The sequence below is a fragment of the Giraffa tippelskirchi genome, chromosome 4 (genome assembly GCF_054371585.1).
Source record: "Giraffa tippelskirchi isolate mGirTip1 chromosome 4, T2T-mGirTip1v1.2.pri, whole genome shotgun sequence".
NCBI classification, from domain to species: domain Eukaryota; kingdom Metazoa; phylum Chordata; class Mammalia; order Artiodactyla; family Giraffidae; genus Giraffa; species Giraffa tippelskirchi.
The window spans coordinates 26,060,071-26,081,565 of record NC_137278.1 but is presented as its reverse complement, the minus strand read 5'-3'; the positions used below and the strand labels follow the sequence as shown (position 1 = coordinate 26,081,565).

The 21,495-nt window shown below is 41.2% G+C and overlaps 2 long non-coding RNA genes across 4 annotated transcripts in view; one reads left to right on the top strand and one right to left on the bottom strand.

The window, feature by feature from the left end:
• The window catches only part of LOC145503708 (uncharacterized), a 211,241-nt gene that overhangs the window by 114,451 nt on the left and 75,295 nt on the right, over positions 1–21,495 (top strand). The window contains exon 5 of one of the 3 annotated variants that reach the window (XR_014051676.1): positions 18,508–18,652. The exons of the other annotated variants lie outside the window; for them this stretch is intronic. This is a non-coding gene — a long non-coding RNA (uncharacterized LOC145503708). The remainder of the gene's footprint in view (positions 1–18,507; positions 18,653–21,495) is intronic. 3 annotated transcript variants of the gene reach the window in all.
• LOC145503710 (uncharacterized) lies at positions 13,598–18,306 on the bottom strand. The gene is made up of 2 exons (XR_014051678.1): positions 18,085–18,306; positions 13,598–16,704 (listed from the first exon to the last, which is right to left on the bottom strand). It is a non-coding gene; the product is annotated as an uncharacterized LOC145503710 (long non-coding RNA).

Genomic DNA, 21,495 nt, shown 5'->3' with positions numbered 1-21,495 from the left:
CAGTGTGGTGGCAGTGGGTAGGGGCTGCTCTAGAGAAGTTTAGATGAGACCAAAGGGCAGAGGGCTCATCTGGGAGCAACAGTCCTCCCAGGCCAGGAAGAAGGGAGTTCTGTATGAATCGTGGCAGAAAGGATCAGTTTGGGGACAGGGTGGTGGCGGCAGCAGTGAGGCATGATTCCTAGTGGACCACAGGATAGGGTCAAGGACAGTATTCTACATTTTTCCAGGGGCAGAAAGGAGCTCAGATAAACAAGAAGCCATGGAGACTAATGAGACCAAAAAAGCTTAATTTTAAATCTTCATCATTCAAGATTGAATGTCAAAGTATGAAACTGCTGCCTGAAGCACAAGCGAATTGACCATTTGAAAAGCCTAGTATCACATCGACCCACCAGATTAAACCAGAAAGGTTCCTATAGACTGTAAGTCCAGTCCCTTCAGCCTACAGGAGGGAGACAGTTCCCTAGTCACTCGACTGAACCTGCAATCCTGGCACTACCCAGGGGTCCCTGATGGCTATGGATGGGGAGATAAGCATGGAGGTTCATCAGTACTGTCTTTCTAGATTCCATATATATGTGTTAATATACAATATTTGTTTTTCTTTTTCTGACTTACTTCACTCTGTGTATAGGCTCTAGGTTCATCCACCTCATTAGAACTGACTCAAATGCATTCCTTTTCATGACTGAGTAGTATTTCATTGTGTATATGTACCACAACTTCATTATCCATTCATCTATGGATGGACATGTAGGTTGCTTTCATATTCTAGCTATTGTAAACTGTGCTTCAGCGAATATGAGGGTACATGTGTTTTTTTCAGATACAGTTTCTTCAGGGTATATGCCCAGTGGTGAGATTGTTGAGTCATATGGTAGTTTTATTCCTAGTCTTTTAAGGAATCTCCACACTGTTCTCCATAGTGGCTGTATCAATTTACATTGCCACCAACAATGAAAGAGGGTTCACTTTTCTCCACACCCTCTCCAACATTTATTGATGGAGTGCTTCTAATTCTTTTGGGAGTGACAAGAAATCTCTGGCAGAGGAAATAATGGGTTCCTTGGGAATTCAGCTGATGGAGAGATGACTATGACTTGGCCCAGGAAGGTTTAGAAGAAAGGCTCAGACAATGCAAATCTGTGTGTGTGTGTGTGTGTGTGTGTGTGTGTGTGTGTGTGTGTGTGTGTGTGTGTGTGTGTGTGTGTCTGTAAGGACCAGAGAGAAGATGAGAGGAGAGTCCCCCAGGCACTCAGAGGCCGTTCTTCATTGCATCATGGTACAAGTCCTATTTGATGTGTGAGGATGCATGGTAGATGCTGTTTTGTGATGTTTAGATGAACATGTTTAGATGCATGTTCTTATGATTTTCTGTGCTGATGTTTCCTCTGCAAACATGTAGGGCCAGCCAGGCCATGGAAAGCAGAGTGGAGCTACCCAGACCTTTCAACCAAAGGGGCAGAAAATGTTAGTTCTCACCTTCCCAGGATCACCAACTTCCTGCTGCTCTCCTCAGTGAACCGGGTGTCTTATTAGGCAAATATGTGTGTTGACGCCTAAGGTACCCAGGTAACACCTGGAGAGCCTTTCAGTTCTGAGGCCAGGCTTGTTGTATAAGGGATTCAGGGTGCCCGCAGATGACTGGCAGGATTCCCAGGGGGCAGGAAGGAAAAGAGTGCTCATCAGGCTCCTTCTGCTCTTTGTCAGCATCTTCCTTCAGCACCTCCTCACCCTGGAAGCCCCTGAAAGCAGAGAGTCACTCTGCACTTAAAGCCTCTCCTTGTTTACAAGGTATTTGAGCATGACAGAATTACTCCCTCACAGGTCAATTGCTTTGCCTCTTTTAATAATTTTATCATGTGAAAGAGCATGCTGAAAGATCTCAATGCTACTGAGGATCTCAGCTCCAGAGTGGGGATTCATCCGTGTTTGGAACTGAATCCAAAGACTTTTCTCTATACATTCCATTTCCTTACACAGTTTTATCACTTTTCTCAGACCAGGGTTGGTCCTGACAAACACTTCTCTATCTGGCCCTTCCCCTGAGGCATTCTCACAGGTAAAACCCGGATGAAGCCTTACGGACACAGACAATCTCTGGCAAGAGGGAGGCTAAAATCTGAATTATCAACAGTGACAAAACCCAAGAAAGGCATTTATGTAACCAAAGTAGACTAATAAATATATCCTGATTAGTGGAAGGTCTTATGGGATATGTTTTAATAAGTAGATTGAATTGGATCACAATTACCATTACTTCTAACCAGTCCATCCTAAAGGAGATCAGTCCTGGGTGTTCATTGGAAGGACTGAGGTTGAAGCTGAAACTCCAATACTTTGGCCACCTCATGCAAAGAGTTGACTCACTGGAAAAGACCCTAATGCTGGGAGGGATTGGGGGCAGGATCAGAAGGGGACAACAGAGGATGAGATGGTTGGATGGCATCACCGGCTCGATGGACATGGGTTTGGGTAAACTCTGGGAGTTGGTGATGGACAGGGAGGCTGGCGTGCTGCGATTCACGGGGTCGCAAAGAGTCAGACATGACTGAGTGACTGAACTGAACTATATACTCAATAAAAATTGTTATTTCATTAAAGCAGACGGAAATTCTACTTTCTCATCCTGTTTTCTTTGCTGATATTATTTAGTCAAAACCTTTTTTATTTAAAGTTGTGGCACAGGTAAATTTTCATCCAGATACTCAATTATCTAAATTACTGACATTTTCCTGTTCTCAGAAAAATGTTCTAGGAACACAGGCCGCTTGTTCCCTCCTACGTTGGCTGGCAGAATATGGCAGGGTAAAACACAGAAAATTGGTGAAACTCCATTTTCAATCCATGTTAAAAACTGAATGTCTTGCTTCTCTTTCTTGCTGAAACAAAAAGAAAAGAATCCCTTCATTGTATAAGATTGCATCTTAACAATCTCTAAAGTGGTGGCAGCTTCTGGATGGTACACAAAAAGAGCCCAGTTTTCCCAGAGAATAATCTAGTTACAGGGAGGTTGAGGTGAAAGACCTCCTCCCATAATGGTAGGGACTCTCCATCACCTCCAGGGACACAGAGGAAGGCGTCTGGGCATCATGGATCTGAGTAAAGAGAAACAGGAGACACAACAGTTTTGTACTGCACGCCCCTTCTTTATATCCATCCTGCCTGGCCCAGGGCTCCACGAGGCTCCCTGTTTCCCTTCCATCTTCTTCAAATCCTAAGAACAAATCAAAAAAGTCAAAAGAGAAAGCAGTAGGTTAAGAAGATACTGAAGATCTTCAAACTCATAAATATCTGTTGATAGTTTCACTCATTCTTTCATCATTCAGAAAATATTAAGTATCCACGGTGCATCAAGCCCAAGGCCAAGGCTGGAGGTGCAGAGATAAATGACTCACAGTTGGCTCCCAGAGGCTTCCCGTCAAAGGGCTGGAGAAGAAGCTGCATCGCGCCAAGAGTCTTGGAATTCTTAGTGCATTTGTATTTGGGCTGCCTTACTCATTGTGGACTTAACTGCGTCAGTCGTTTCCAGTAGATCAGGAACATCAGTATCTTATAAGTTGATAGAAGCTGATCACTGGCATAAATAAGAGCACTGAGTTTAGGCTGAGTCTTGGCCTCAGGTTGGGGCCTAAGGTGAGGCAAAGAGGCCGCTTGAGGCACAGGGTTTAAGGAGACATCACTCACAGGGTCATTTTAATGGGATTTGCTTAACGTTGACAGATTAGCACACTTTGTTCCAATCATTTAACTCTCTGGACTTTAGTTCCCTATCTGTAAAGCAGAGACAAGCCCACCTCAGAGAGTTGTTGAAAAATTAATCAAAATTAATATAATTGCAAAAGCGCCTTATAAACTACAAATGACATATAAACACATGCTGGTTTTATCAATAGTAGTAATAATAGTACTTGTCTATAAACTTTCTCATTAACCACAATGACATTACTAATAACCATAACCAAAACAGATTTTGTGGTAAGTGTAACACATTATATTGGAAATGTAATATAGAAATCAAAGGCTCTGGTCCTACACTCCATAAGAGGCAGTGATTAAATATAATACAGTAGTTGAGTATAGCAAGATTCTATGAATGCAGACACACTTAGATTTTAATCTCAGCTGTCACCTACAAATGTTTATGCTCACCTCTTTAGAGCATAGAGGATAAAGAAAGTCTCAGTTTCTTTATTTGTGAAAAAGGAATAATAATAACAGACTCATAGGGTTGTTATTAAAGATTAAATGAGATAAGGTGTGTAACACACTCATATTGCAGGCCCTTAGAGACTGTGATGTAGGGATGAAGTGCTCATGTTAGGAGGCGTGTATGTGCTCAGTCGCTCAGTCTTGTGCGACTCTTAGTGACCCCACAGACTATAGTCCACCAGGCTCCTCTGTCCATGGGATTTTCCAGGCAAGAATACTGGAGTGGGTTGCCATTTCCTACTCTAGGGGATCTTTCTGACCCAGGGCTCGAACTCGCATCTCCTGCATTGGCAGGTAGATTCTTTACCACTGCACCATCTGGGAAGCCCTGGGGACAGCAATAAAATGGTTAATGCTCCAGACCAGAATGTCTCCTGAGATACTTTACCTTTTCCAGTTTATTTAGCTGAGATCCTATTACACAACTCTAAATTGCATGGAGGTCTTTTCCTATAGGCTTCCTTATAGAAATAATTACACTAAACATTGTTCCTTTCTTTCCTAAGTTTCTCCAGAATGATAGCTGTGATTGAAGTGTCCAAAACTAAAGATTTGAACTTTTTCTCAAAAATAGGACCTAGAACATGAATGGAATCAGGTTTTTATCTTCTTCTTTTAGTGATTTCACTAAAATGGGCTACAGTCCATGGGATCTCAAAGACTTGGACACGACTGAAGCAACTAACCACAAGGGTGTGGCATCTCCATGACCTGACTCCTGATTGTCCCAGGGCAGCTCTCTGATTTGTTCAGGGAAACCAAAGATGACTTTTGTTAACTCTCTTGTGAAGCTAAAAACAAAAAAGAAAGACAAACTTTGTTGCCTCTCTCTTGCTTCTAGAGCCAGAAGCTTAGGGTGTGAATGGGGCTTGTCTGGGAGTCTTCAGTAAGGGCATGGATGGTACAACAGGGATAGGAAAGCTTCATGGGATCCTGAGAATCAGGCTTGGAAAAGAAGTGTTACTATCTACCTAAAGAAACAAAAGACCTGTATATAGAAAACTATAAAACACTGGTGAAAGAAATCAAAGAGGACACAAATAGATGGAGAAATATACCGTGTTCATGGATCGGAAGAATCAATATAGTGAAAATGAGTATACTACCCAAAGCAATCTATAGATTCAATGCAATCCCTATCAAGCTACCAATGGTATTCTTCAGAGAACTATAAAAAATAATTTCACAATTTGTATGGAAATACAAAAAACCTTGAATAGCCAAAGCAATCTTGAGAAAGAAGAATGGAACTGGAGGAATCAACCTGCCTGACCTCAGGCTCTACTACAAAGCCACAGTCATCAAGACAGTATGGTACTGGCACAAGGACAGAAATATAGATCAATGGCACAAAATAGAAAGCCTAGAGATAAATCCACTCACCTATGGACACCTTATCTTTGACAAAGGAGACAAGAATATACAATGGAGAAAAGACAATCTCTTTAACAAGTGGTGCTGGGAAAACTGGTCAATCACTTGTAAAAGAATGAAACTAGAACACTTTCTAATACCATACACAAAAATAAACTCAAAATGGATTAAAGATCTAAATGTAAGACCAGAAACTATAAAACTCCTAGAGGAAAACATAGGCAAAACACTCTCCAACATAAACCACAGCAGGATCCTCTATGACCCACCTCCCAGAATATTGGAAATAAAAGCAAAAATAAACAAATGGGACCTAATTAAACTTAAAAGCTTTTGCACAACAAAGGAAACTATAAGCAAGGTGAAAAGACAGCCCTCGGAATGGGAGAAAATAATAGCAAATGAAGCAACGGACAAACAATTAATCTCAAAAATATGCAAGCAACTCCTGCAGCTCAATTCCAGAAAAATAAATGACCCAATCAAAAAGTGGGCCAAAGAACTAAACAGACACTTCTCCAAAGAAGACATACAGATGGCTAACAAACACATGAAAAGATGCTCAACATCACTCATTATCAGAGAAATGCAAATCGAAACCACAATGAGGTATCATTTCACGCCTGTCAGAATGGCTGCTATCCAAAAGACTACAAGCAATAAATGCTGGAGAGGATGTGGAGAAAAGGGAACCCTCTTACACTGTTGGTGGGAATGCAAACTAGTACAGCCATTATGGAGAACAGTGTGGAGATTCCTCAAAAAATTGGAAATAGAACTGCCATATGACCCAGCAATCCCACAGCTGGGCATACACACTGAGGAAACCAGGATTGAAAGAGACACGTGTACCCCGGTGTTCATCACAGCACTGTTTATAATAACCAGGACATGGAAGCAGCCTAGATGCCCTTCAGCAGATGAATGGATAAGGAAGCTGTGGTACATATACACAAAGGAATATTACTCAGCCATTAAAAAGAATACATTTGAATCAGTTCTAATGAGGTGGATGAAACTGGAGCCTATTATATAGAGTGAAGTAAGCCAGAAAGAAAAACACCAATACAGTATACTAACACATATATATGGTATTTAGTCAATCGGTAAAGATAACCCTGTATGCGAGACATCAAAAGAGACACAGATAAATAGTACAGTATTATGGACTCTATGGGAGAAGGTGAGGGCGGGATGATATGGGAGAATGGCATGGAAGCATGTAAATTATCATATGTGAAATGAATCGGCAGTCCAGGGTCAATGCATGATACAGGGTGCTCGGGGCTGGTGCACCGGGATGACCCGGAGGGATGGGATGGGGAGGGAGATGGAAGGGGGGTTCTGGAAGGGGAAAACATGTACACCCATAGTAGATTCATGTCAATGTATGGCAAAACAAATACAATATTGTAAAGGTAAAAAAATAGAAAATAAACTAATTAAAAAAAAAAAAGAACCAAAAAAAAAAAGAAGTGTTGTCTTAGCCCCACTAGGAGGAACAGGTTAGGGACTAAGGGAGGGACCACTTTCCAGGTCCCAGAAGGGGTCACACAGAACATACGTAGGCTTAAGGGAAGCCTAATGAGGCAGACTTCCATAGACTTATGGAAAGTTCTAATTGTTCAAGAGAGGACGTGAGCCCATCTCTTTGCAAGAATTAACTGAACACCCAGTGGAACCATCTAAACCACAGGTCACACAAATGCAGCATGGAGCACCTGACTCTAAGGAGCTTCTAGCTAGTGTAAAGGCAGTATTGCACACTGGCTAGAGGAACTCACTTTTATAACTCAGAATTGCTGTGAGGCAGATGGAGATTCACAGGTGAAAATGATTACATTTCATTAAATTGCCTCTTTCCGGCTGTAGCTCATTCTCTCATCTGTTATCTATCAGTTCCTATTGGCCAATGACTAATCCAACTTCCAGTATAAAACAGGCCTTAAAAATAACTTATTTGTGAATGAGTGAATGGGTGAGAATAATGGGCCCTGAGGCATGTCCTAGCCAGCAGTGTCCTAGGAAAGGGATTCTTAACGATGACAAGCCACGGGATTCACTTTCCCTGGGAGAAGGGGTTGTGGGCACCATGGATCCTTATCCTTGAAAATAGTAAATTAGATCATTGGAAGGATAATCTCTGTTTCTTAGACCCTTGAAGGGGATCAAAGTTGAAGATTTTGGTTTGTGTGCTATCAAAATCCACATGATCATTTTTTTTTCCTTTAAGTTTAGAAATAAATATTTCTAAATGATAGATGGATTTAAATACTTTGGTTTTGCAGTTAATAACCATTATTAAATCAGTGTGCTTCCCTTTGTTCTTAGCTATCAGAGTGCTTAAAACTTAAATAGCGCCTGACTGTGGTTCTAAACCCACATCACTGTCTGATAATTCCATTCTTGTTCTAACTTTCTATCCCATCTTTACCTTGGGATCATAGGATGGCTTTTCATAAGACTTCTACATATTTTCAACAATTTCTTTGTATTTCCATTTCCAGGGAGAGAGGGTATAGATTTTTCCTCCAAGGGAAATATGATTGTTCAGAAAGTTTATACCCAGGTTTAACTAAGGTAGGGTTTGGGGTGGTTGTAGTGAGTTGGTGACCATAACAATTGCAACAAGTCTAAGAGAAAACTGAAAGAGATGAAGAAGCTTGCTCAAAATCACAAAATAACAAGAGGAGAAGCAGAGATAGAAACCCAGGCTTACCTGACACCCAGATCCAATCTTTGAAACACTTTGCCAAGACTATTAAGTGAAATAGATCTTCATGAAGGCGTCTGGGCTCCCAGAACGGCCTGAAGTACTGTCATCAGAAGACGGGACACAGAATCACCACCAGTCTCCTTGAAGCTAAGAACATGCCCTGAGAAGTTCTGAATGGGTTTTCCAGTCACTTCAAGATTAGATTACATAAGAAAAAATCTTAATAATAGGAAATGCAAAACTTTGATTTCCATGGTCACATTTTTTAAAATGTACCCTAAGGATATAATCAGGTATGTTGTACATGCAAGATGTTAATTTTAGTGTTATATATACTGAAGCATTGATACTTTCAAACTGTGGTGCTGGAGAAGACTCTTGAGAGTCCATTGGACTGCAAGGAGATCCAACCAGTCCATCCTAAAGGAAACCAGTCCTGAATATTGGAAGAAGTGATGCTGAAGCTGAAGCTCCAATACTTTGGCCATCTGATGGGAAGAGCCCACTCAATGGAAAAGACCTGATGCTGGGAAAGGTTGAAGGCAAAAGGAGAAGGGGAAGGCAGAAGGTGAGATGGTTAGATAGCATCAACAACTCAATGGACAGGAGTCTGAGTGAACTCCGAGAGGTAGTGAAGGACAAGGAAGCCTGGTGCGTGGCAGTTCTTCAGGTCACAAAGAGTTGGACACAACTTAGTGACTGAACAACAAATAATATCAAAATGACGGAATTAAGGCAATGGTCAACAAAAAGTTTGAGTAGATTATAGGACCTTAGCTACTAAATCTGTGTGGTGGAAGAACATACACTGAGGGGGGAAAGTTTCTTGCAGTATTACTTAGAGAAAAGGCAGCTTACAAAGCAGTATTTATTATTTTTAAAAAGTACATTCACTGTATAAGAGACTTGAGTAAAGAAAATGTTCACAATGACCAGAGTGGGGGAATTACAAGTGACATTTGTTTTCTTCTTCATGTGTCTCCATTTTTTCCCCAGTCATTCTGTAATGAGCCTGTATTACTTTTATAATCAAAAAAGTCTAATAAATGTTATTTATTAAAAATAAAAAGACCAATCCTACCGTCCAGTACTCAGCCCGGGACACCCACGAATTATGCTGCTTTCATGCTCTCAGTTTCATCCAGAAAGTCTAGACATATCCCTGTTTAAGGGACTAACTCTCAGCCCCTCTCTTGAGAACACTAGTGTGGCCAGAAGGAGCTGGGCTGGAACATAGCACCACCTCGTCAGGATCCAAGTAGTTCCTCTTCCCTGCAAGGCCAAGAGCCTGACCTGGTCTCACACACCAGACCCCTTCCTTTGTCCTGCAGAATGTTCTCCGCCCACTCAGTGTACTGTCTCCTGGCGAGGCATCCTCTCTCCACAGGCTGAAGGCCTTGCAGACTGTGCAGTGTGGTGAATGTCAGCCCTGGCCTCTCTGGGGGCTTCCTCATCCTTGGGGACTGCACGCAAGAAGCTCCAGGGAGGCTGTGACATGCCTGGGTTGGCACTGGGTAATGCTGGCTCTGCTCTGCACCATTTTCATGAAGAGACAGTAGGTGATCCTTTTGGGTTCAAATCACATATTAAACGGACTTCTCTGGAAGCCCACTTTCCAATGCCAGGGGTGTGGGTTCGATCCCTGGTTGGGGAGCTAAGATTCCATATGCCTTGCAGCCAAAAAAATCAAAAAGGAAAACAGAAACAATATTGTAACAAATTCAATAAAGGCTTCTAAAATGGTCCACATCAAAAAAAAAAAAATCTTAAAAGAAAAAAAAATCACACCTTAATGACTGTATACTTAGACTGAGCTGTGGGTCACCTCACGCCTTTCTGCCCTGCCTTGTTCAGGCTGTTAAGTGCATCCTTTAGATGGGTTCAGTGTTGCCAAGAAGGCTGCATGCCTGCTAAGTCACTTCAGTCGTTTCTGACTCTTTGCAACCTTATGGACTATAGCCCGTCAGGCTCCTCTGTCCGTGGGATGTTCCAGGCAAGAATACTGAAGCGGGTTGGAATGCCGTCCTCCAGGGGATCTTCCCAACCCAGGGATCAAACTCAAGTGTCTTAGGTCTCCTGCATTGGCAAGTGGGTTCTTTACCCCTAACCAGGGGTAGCCCTTCTGGGAAGCCCTCCAAGAAGGTTAGGGACTGACTGATTTTGAAGGGCAGCTGGGTTTCAGCCTTTAGAAGTGCTGTCATTCCACAGTGACAAGGCAAGTGCTACTCCCCGAATTGAGCCCTTTCTAGTCTGCAGTCATCACCAGGCGGATGCCTGGCCCCAGCAGCAATGGCTGCTGGTTTGAGGCTGGTGTGGGAGCAGAGAAGACAGTGGGCACTGGAGCTAGAGAAAGGCAGCTTTCACAGAGCCGTGACCGGGAAGGACAGAGTCTGGGGTGGACCAGAGCCCAGCTGCTTTTGCTCCTCTGAACGAGTGACCCCAAACTTAGAAAAGTGCCTCTGTGGGTGTTCAGGGGGCAGCATTCAAAGCTTCCCCATGCATGTGTTCACTTGGTTTCCTGGCTTTCTTTCTCCCTCTTTGAAATGAAAAATAAAGCCACCTGTCAAAGCTGGTGATATGTTCAGACCTGTAACCCACACAGATTCAGGAAGACTTCAAAGTGGAAACTCCTCGGATCTGATTACATTTCATCGCAGATGGTGAATTTATGCCCTGATCTCCCACCTTTGCTCTCACTTCTGTTCTCTAAGCTGGTGAAGAGAATATACAGTGGTGTCATTTGCAGACTAATGAGTTAAATGCCACTTACTCTCTCAAACTTTACCCACTAGCGGGATTTCAACAGAGATGAGTGGAGACTTTGCTTTTCCACAAACCCAGGGTGCTGAAAAACATTTGCCCATTAAAAGATTAAATACCAATTGAGATTGCAACTTCCTGTCAACCTTCCACTTGTACTTCTTGTAATAATGAAGATTAAGAAAGTATATAACTCATAGGGTGGTTGTGAGCAGTTACTGAATTGCTATAGGCAAAGCACTAAGGATATTGCCTGAGACAAATTATTATGTGTGGGCTATTGTTTCCCTAAAGCAACTGATATTCAAGAGGCTGGAAAAGAGAGAGTGAGTCTACATGCTGATTATTCATTTGATAACCATCTATACCCATCGTCTGATGGAAACTCCTCTGGCAGCCATTTGAGGCCCACCCTGCTCTGGCCTCAGCTTAGCAAAAGGAGAAATATTCAGGGGTTCTCATTCTTGGCCACTTTACTCCAGGAAAGATTGGTACATCACTTCCCAGAGAAGATCTATCCAATCATTGCTCTCTCTGCAATGCTTCAATGCATGTATTCTGCTCTCTGGAACTCGGTCCTCACTGATGATAAAGAGGATGTGTTTTTGACTCATTCTCTGAGGCTTTCTTTACTGCTACCCACATGGCTTCTCTGTTGTGCACATCTGTCAGTCTCTGGCTTGTATTCACGGTCTCAACCAAGAAACATTTCTAAAGGTATGAGTTGCCATGACTTGGAAGAGGTGTGGAGTTCGTTCCAGAGCGTGTACCCCAGACTTTGAAGAGTGCCTTCCAGGTGAACAGAACAAAGGCCAGGTGAATAGAACAGTGGACCTGGGAAAGCTTCCCCAGACAGGCAAAGCAGTCTGTGTTATCTCATGTGGACAGAGCTCTCATTTGCTTTCCACATCCACGAGAGCTGAGCTGGTAGATAAGCATATTTCCCGGTGGCCCAAGGATGCTGCTTTGTCTCCTGCTTTGGGACTGTGAGGTTCAGGCAGAGATCCTCCACTCACTCTCAGGGCACGGGACTCCTGGGTGGGGTATCCAAGACCTTTTGCCTCTTGCTCATCATTTGGTCCTGTCTGGTCCCTCCTCCAGAGGAGAAAGGATCCAGATGGATCCTGGTATGATATTGAGCATGTTGCTAGTTGGGTACTGGTTAAAAGTATCCCTAAGACAGAACAAATGATCAACAAGAAGTCTGAGTAGATTATGGGACCTTGGCCACTAAATCTGTGTGTTGGAAGAACTTACACTGATGGGGGAAAATGTTTCTTGATGTATTACTGAAGGAATAGGGCTTCCCAAGTGGTGCCAGTGATTGAAGAATCCACATGCCAATGCAGGAGATGCAGTCTTGATCCCTGGGTTGAGACAATTCCCTGGAGAAGGAAATGGCAACCCACTCCAATATTCTTGCCCGAGAAATCCCATAACCAGAGCAACCTGGCAGGCTATGGTCCTTGGGATCGCAAAACAGTTGGACATGACTGAACAACTAAAAAGAACAGAGAGAACAAAACCCCACATATTTTATTGTATAAAAAGTATTTTTTTTCCTCCACCAGACTTAAATGGAAAAGAAGAAAAATCAACTCTACACCAAAAGTTTTGTGTTGTTTTGTGATATAGGAAAATAACCAAGCACAATATTATATTCTATCTTTTTAATCATTTTTGTTCTATCTGTTCCAGCTTCTATATTCGTTTCTCCGGTCCGTGCCCATGTTGGTGCGGGAGTGGAGGGTAGGGGCAGGGGATAGCTTTGTCAAAAGGCACACTGATGCCTGTACATTTGCTAACTCATCTGTCCACGAAAATATTTTATGATATTAAAGAAAATATTCTGGGTGGAGGGAAAACAGATTGTACTCTTAATTTTTTGCCTTTTGGCTGCCGCATGTGAACTTCCCCACCAGATATTGAACCTGTGCCTCCTGCAGTAAAGTGCGGAGTGTTAACCACTGGACCACTCTCAAAGGCCAATACAGTTTTTTTTTTGTTTTTGGCTGCTTGGAATATGGGATCTAAATTCTCTGACCAAGGATTGAAACTGTGCCTACAGTGGTGGAAGCACAGAGTCTTAACCACTGGACCGCCAGGGACGTCCAAGGTTGCATTGTTAGACTAACGAAGGAGGTATGAGAGGAGTTTTAATTCATCATTCCAAGTGGACTTGTAGGACCTCCCCTTCTGTCTTCTTTCCTTCTTTCTCTCTTTTCATGTTATACTTTCAACACGTGAGATTCTTGTAAACACCTCATTTGGACAATTGTCATTACCACTGGCCTTTCAGCCAAGAAGAGACCATTCAACAGACATTCCCGGACTGCTGACTCTGTTCACGGCCTTAGGGAAGCATAGAGGAAATAATTCTTGTCCTCGAGGAGCTCATAGCCTTGAGGCAGTGGGCCTGTAGATGAGGAGAGATTTGCCAGGAGTACGGAGACTGTGGCCGTGAAGGGATGTATGAGGTGTGGGGCCGGAGCGCTGTGTTCTTGACAGCTTCTTTGTGCAGTCTTCCTTTCTCATGGAAAACAGCCATGGTCAGGGCCACATCAGACACTAATCTTCATCACAGGTAGAACATTTTCTCCTTCAGGGACTAATTCTAGTATTAATCACGGCATTCTCTCAGACTTTCAGAGAGCTCAGGAGAGGCCTTGTGTCTCTACACAGAAACCGAGCCTGGTTCTCAGTTTCTCAAGTCTTTTCTTCTGGCATCATGGCCTCATTCCTCAAGCTGTTCAGCAACGTCAATTACCTGGTTGGCTTAAATATCAAATGCTCCTGAGTTTTCTTCTCCTGAGCCACCCCACCACTTTCTTATAGTCGCTCAAGCCCAACTGGCATGAACTCTTCATAACCTAAGCAACCAGTCTCAACCTTTTCTAAACTTTCAGGAGTCACAGCCCCTACCTTTCATGTGGCGACTGCCACTTGCTCTCCAGGTCTAGCTCTGGGACTAGCACTGGCTATCATATGGCCAGTGATTTAAAATGCTGCTGGAATCGTCAGCGCGTGCTTCAGAGCTCTCTCGTGGGTTATAAATGCTTTGGATCATAGATTCCCTCTCATACATTCTGTTGTTTCTTACAAAACCTAGAATGGTGGATTATACATGGTTGTTATTCAGTATGTTTCTACTTTTCCTACTTTTATTTTCAAATCTGTCAATAAATACTAATTGACTGTATTGCTCTTTCAAAATTAAAAAAGAGTCTCACGCAGTTGTGTGCATGATAACTACAATAGCTTCTATTTATTGAAAACGGGCCATGTGCCAGGCTGTAGATGATTTGCATGTATCATTTTATTTTAACCCTGTGATAACTTTGCAAAGTAAGTGTTATGATATTTGTATTAGAGACGAGGGCACTCTGATGGCTGTTGTAAGAGTCTGGAGGGAGAAGGCTGCTGGAGCCTCTTGCTGAACTTTAATTCAATAACAATCTAGACCCACTATCCAGTTCTTCCAGGGAAGCCGTGGACTGGAGAGGAGGGGAGGGTATGTAAGAAGACAGTAATCTCAGGACTGATAAATCCTCCTGAATTGCAGAGTTATCTTTTTTTGTACTTTGTCAGTGTGATACTTTAGACAAAACTTACTTCAAATCAAGTGATGACACAAAGAGGGTCATTTGGGGTTTTTGACTCATCATGTGACTTGGTTCCACAATATGGATTTAGCACAGCTGCGTTTTTAATAATCTAAGCCAGATTAAAGGGATCCATGTTTGAAATGTGTGTTTTATTTAACAATGTGTTACTTGTAGCACTCAGCACACATGGGCTTCTAATTTTCTATCAGGGAAGCCACATGAATGTTCAGGGAGCTGTAGTTTTCACAAGATTTGTCTCCTCCAAATCTTGCGAAAATAAGCTTTAATAGCTTCTGTGTCTCTCAAGTAAATGAACGCTAACCAGCTCACATAGTTTAGTTAATTTAGTTCTTAAAAGAGCTCCACACTATTTTACTTTAAAAATCTTAAGAGATTTCCTAAATAGATCATTACCACCAAGTTGGTACTGACTTGTGGAGGCAATAAAACAAATAAAGTCATTAAAAATAATTTGAACAAAAGGAGTAACTTGATATTATGCCATCTACATTTGGTTAAAATGACATTTTAAAGTTCCCTTTCATCTTACTAAACAGATCTCTAAAAGAAAAAAATGTGATTAATAAATTATCCTCCATAAATCTTATGATAACTATTATAGTCTTTCGAGAATTATGAACCCACATCTGGAAAAAGTATTTTATATGCTACTGCCTGTAAAACAGCATGCCACGCATTTTACAAGTGCACGTTAGTAAGTAAAAATACGGTATTTTTGTGTTCATCATTTTCCCCTCCAAAAGAAGCGTAAGCCGAGTTTATTTCATAATAAAGAGTGCTAATAAACTTTATACAATGCTTGTTTTCCCCCTTACGTTGGTGCTGATGCAGTTTCACTGAGTTATTGGGTATGAGCTTTCTATCAGAATTCAAGGAAGCTTTCATTATAAGCTGAGATGTTCAGTCCCCTTAGAATCACGGAATGGGCAGAAATCAGCTGGTCCAAGGGGTGGCAGAAACATCATAGGAGTAAGCTGAAACCATGGGAACCACACACTTCACATTTTTATTTTTTTGCTCTTGAATTTGATTCCTTTTATACTCTTTTAAATGTACAAGTCTCACAAGCTAGTGATTCAAAATGCAAGATTGGCTCATTTCTGGAATTAGAAATTTGATTAAACTTAAACATTTGTTAAATAAAATGAGCAAAGTACTTTGAGAGCCAACAAGGTCCCTTGGAAATAGAAAATGTTTTTTCGTTTCCAAGCAGCTGTTTGCAATAAGAAGTGGCTGGTGAGTGAAAGGGAAGGACGCCATTAAGTGAAGGTAACCCCTCCAGAGTTTTATGGAGCTCTGCAGTCACGTGAGCGCCATCAGTGATAAATATCACAAGAGAGACTGCAACGTGCCTGGTTTTATTTTCATGTAGATCCTTGAATACACTTTAACTCAAGTCACAGAATATGTTTAATGACCATGGAAAAACACAATCTTAATGTGCACAAAAGCAACTGTAGCGAAAGAAAAGACAGAAAAGTCTTATTTCTTTAAGAATAACTGAACATCACCCATAACAATAACACCTGTAAACCAAATTTTCTTTTGTTTGGATTTTGGAAAAGCAGCGGCCTAGACTCTGCTCCAGGAGATACCAGGTTTTCAGTCCCCAGAGAGTTTTAATGCATTTATTTTTGAGGCCTTGTTTCTAAGCATATGAGTGACCACATTAAGGACTTGAGATGCTGTTGGAATGGTGAGGACCACAAAATTCACTGAGTCTAGCCTCCTTACCTCACAGATGAGAAATCTGAAGAGAAGAATAGGAAAGGGACTTGTCCAAGGGCCAGTAACCAGCACAGATAGGACTAGGATCCATGTCTACTGGATTTGGTCTCCTGAGTTCTACCTATTCTAGTAGGTTGACGAACATTAAAAATATTTTTCACTTAAAATGAGAAATCATTGGTGGCTCAGATGGCAAAGAATCTGACTGTAATGCAGGAGATCCAGTTTCATTCCTGGGTTGGAAAGGTCCCCTGGAGGAGAAATGACTACCCACTCCAGTATTCTTACCTGAAGAATTCCGTGGACAGAGCAGCCTGGTGGGCTACAGTCCATGGGGTCACAAAGAGTCAGACACGATTGAGCTTAAAAACTTAAAATGGTGACAGCTTGGCACGTGAGAAGTGGGGTTTCTGTTCTTTTAATCAGATCATCAAAACACATCTCCTAGATCTTATTTATTCCATAGCGATAATGGATAGTGCCACTCAGTGTCATAAAAACATTGCTTATCACTGTGAAATAGGTAAACAAAGATGATTTTGGTGCAGTCAGGAAACATTGAGAAATAATCCCACCATCTTAGGTTACCAGACTTATTTCCTCTAGTAATTAGATGTGTGAGCTTGTGTATTCTTACAATAGCTATGCACTTACTCTCTTCAACTTTAAAATAAAATCAGAAAATATAGCATCAAAACTTTCTTTTAGATAAGAGAATATGTTAAGGAATATTCCAAGATCAGTTTCAGAACATTAAGTGACAAAATTTGCCAATATCTGTTCCAAGTTCTATCCAATGTCTATTGATGTGACTGTATCAGTTAGGCCTTGCTGTGTAACAAACCATTACAAAACTTAGAGGATTAAGACAACATCCATTGATCTAACCAGAGACTGTGTGTTGGCAATTTGGGCTGGGCTTAGTCATAAGTATGCTGGATGACTGCTTTTGCGGGGTTAACTGACTGTTGGTTGTTGGGATGCTGGGGCATCTGGCACATGGTTTCTCTTTTCCTACAGACTAGCCTGGAATTGTTCCAAGATACAGAGTAGAAGTGATCAAGTCCCTTGAGGCTTAAGCTTGGAACTGGCACACTACTATTTCCATGGCATTGTGTTGCCAAGTCATAAGACCAAGCAGATTCATGGGGGAGCGGCAATAATCTCTGTCCCTCTGTGGGAGAAGTTGCAAAAATTACTATGCAAAGTCAAAGTGACATGGATACAGACAAGAATGGAGAATTGTAACCACTTTTGCAATGCTTTTTACAGTGCTTAACTCTTGTTAGTTACAACACTATGTTTTCCATGAATCAGTGATGCTAAAGACTTTCAGATTTCATGAACCAGTTAAAAATTAATGTTAAGTTTAATCACACAAACAGAACCAGTCAGAACATAATATTAAATAATTTGGGGAGTATACATAAATGCTCAGAAATTAACAAACTTTTTTGTTGTAATAAGAACATTTAAAACCAAATGCTGGGACTTTCCTAGCAGTCCAGTGGTGAAGACTTCACCTTCCAATGCAGGTTTGATCCCTGCTTGGGAAGCTAAGATTCCACATGACTTGTGGCCAAAAACCAAAACATAAAACAAAAGCAATATTGTAACACAATCAATAAAGATCTTAAAAAATGTGTTAGTTGCTCAGTTGTGTTTGACTCTTTGTGATTCCGTGGACTGTGACCTAGCAGGCTCCTGTGTCCAAGGAATTCTCCAGACAAAAATACTGGAGTGGGTTGCCATTTCCTCCTCCAGGGCATCTTCCCAACCCAGAGTTGGAACCCTGGTTGCCTGCATTGCAGGCAGATTCTTTACTGTCTGAGCCAACAGGGAAAGATCTTAATAAATGGTTCACATAAAAAAAAAATCTTAAAAAAAAAACCCCAAATACCAATCATTTTCCATCCTTGTTATTCCATATATATGTATATATATAAAACAGCATGGTTTACCACCCAAACGTGTAGGAAGAATAAAAGCCTCAGATTAAAGGAATGGCTGTCTTATGTTGATATTCTGCATGCCTAATTTCCTGTCCCGGTTCTTCTTACATTGCTGCTGACTGATGAAAACTTTATCAAGAGGGGCGATGCTCCCTGTGGTGGGATTCAGGAATCACTGCCCTGGAGAGGATTTATGCTTGTGGTGGTGTGAGAAACAGTGTTTCGTCTATGGTTTTACACAGCCTACGGTATGAATCTGCTTGCCAGACACATCTCACCTGCAGGTGAGTTGAAGCGAAACAGTGAAATATTATCTGAAAGATCTGGCCCCACTGGGTCCCCCATTTAATTTGTTAAAATATCAAAGACTGCATGAATCTCTAGTTTAGTGACTTAATAATAAGGAGGCTCAGTAGCCTGGCTCTAGTCTTGCCTGGACTGCAGGCAAGAGGAACTGGTCCTCAGAGAACCTGGTTCTTACCTTGGTAATGAAGTCCCCAGCTGGGAATACTCCACTAAACCGCTTCCATGGCCAAACTTGAGTTTCCCATCTGTAAAACGACATGGTAGGAATACTTTTCATCGTATTTTTGTGTGTATGAAATGAACTAACTTTATGTAAAGTGCTTGATGCAACACCAGGCTCATAGTAAGTACTCAATATTGTTGCCTGGAAAATTCCATGGACAGAGGAACATGGAGGGCAGTAGCTCATGGGGTCATGAGGAGTTGGACACTACTGAGCACTATAACAACAACAGCAGCAATTGCTGTTTTTGTTATTCAGTTGCTCAGTTGTGTCTGACTCTTTGTGACCCCATGGACTGTAGCACACCAGGCTTCCCTGTCCTTCACTATCTCCCAGAGCTTGCTCAAATTCATGTCCATTGAGTTGGTGATGCTATCTATAAGACAGCTGATTACTGGATAATTGGTTTAGTATTTAAAAAAAAAAAAAGTTTGTTTTTGCACAGACCACTTCCCACCACTGGGTTGAGTAGGAAACATCACAGACCTCTTTTGTTTTAACTCTGAATTCTATTAGGAAAAGCATAGCAATAAAATCAGTTGGAAATCACAGCCACTTTTCATGAAAATGAGAACATGTAGTTATAAATGTAGAACTTTCTCACAGATATTCTCACATAGAACTTTTCTCACTGTTATTCATCTATATCAGTGTTTCCATAACTTATTTTTGGTTCTTTGGGTAGCACTTACCTCTCACGGATGTTCTGTCTGGGGATAAGTAGTTTCCTAAGGTTGTCTGATACCCTAGGGACTTTGGCAGGAATTAATGTACTAGTCTTTCTTTTGCTACAGGTTTTTGTGACCAGTACCCTTTACTCCTTCTTGCTCCTATAAAGAACTTCACCAAAAAAAAAAAAAAAAAAAAAAAGATATATATATATGTATATATATATATATATATAGAGAGAGAGAGAGAGAGAGAGAGAGAGAGACTCCATTTGTCCCTGGGAAAAAAATACCTTATTCTTAAATTTCTTAGGAAAAAGAAATATAACAGAATAATGTGATGACTTGATTTGTGACTCAGCCAACTACTGAGAGGCTGGTAGGAAGTAGCTCCATTCAACCCCTTCTACCAACTGTTCTTGAAGCTATGCCTCTTTAATTCATAATTTTCGTTAACTAGTCCCTTCGTAGTTATTGTTAGACAAGATTACATGCAGAAGTCCTTCTTGATTGCACGTGGGGTTATGAAAATTTCACTATACTTTAATAAAGCTTTAAAAATAAGACAAAATGATTTTTCAACATCTATTTACATTGCAACTTGTCACCAACTTTTCCCCACTGCTCTTTGTATCCAATTGGCTTCCCTAGTCTAAATCTGAGTGGTCTCCATTTGAGAGAGACAGAATAAACAACAAATGTCACTATTGTCACTGCCTCAAATGGTCCTCATGGCACCTTATTCACCCTGGTGACTTAACAGAGTGCCTTTCTCCACACTGACTAGGGAGGCTGGTCTCCTCACCTCTGTGGTCTCCCTCCGCTCCTAATCCTGTGATGTGCCCTCTCAGTCCACCACTCAGAAGAGGCTTCCAAAGCACTGGAAGAGTTAATTCATTCTGCAGCTATCTAATTGTTTTCTTTGCATCCCTAAAGACATAATTCTTGCCAAAAAAATTAATCTCAAATTTTGCTGAAGCCAACAAAACAACCTCAACAGCTTTCTTAATTCTGTCAGCATTCATGAATCCTTCTCACTCCTCCATATATACCTTTATACCTTCATTTTGAAAAATTGTGTGAGTTGTATACCCACACATGTGCCATTTCATTTGCATTTTCATTTGGAATCTGGTGTTCTGATTTTTTATTCACAATGATTGCTAATGCTATTTTTGATAACCACTCTTTGTCTGGAAAAATTTAGTCTTAATAAACCAATAGATACATCTGAGAAAAACAAAGGGAAAGAGGATGCTATGAATAATAGTAATACAATTAACCTTCCCATGTTAAATTGTTAAATCTCTGGACTAATTTTAAAAGCCCTGTGATTGAGAGTGTGAAAATTTACCTCTCTATATATCTTCCTCTCTTTCTCTCTCTCTATTGGAGTTGGAGAAGCTTGTTGATTATAGCAATCATGTATCTGACCCTTCATTTGGATTTTTAAGCTTTGTTTGGCAAGTATACATAGGTATCATTTTATTTTTTACTGTACCCAGAAAGATAAATACCTTTGTGATGAGGTGGCATGCAAATCTTTTACCATACAGAAAACCAGCTTTAAATACTATTCTTTTTGAAGTGGAACTGACCTCCATGGAGTAGAAGAAAGGCAATAATAAGAAAACAAAAATGCCTCCTGAAACAGAACCCAGAATCTAAAACCAGTCATTCTCTTGAGGGTTGAAAATGTTTCCCTTCTTATTAAATTAACTTGTGTTTCTACCATTATGGTTTTAGCAATGGAAACTTGATAAGGATGGTCATTTCTCTGTTCCCAGATGGTCCAGAAGAACTGGGTGTTTCTCAAGCAAACTGCTCATGTTCTGTGTAGCAATGCTTTAATAAGGTTCATTTCTTCTAGGGACACAACCGTGGCTTGTTCAGATTGAACCTATCTATCTCCTGAGGTTAAATAGCACAC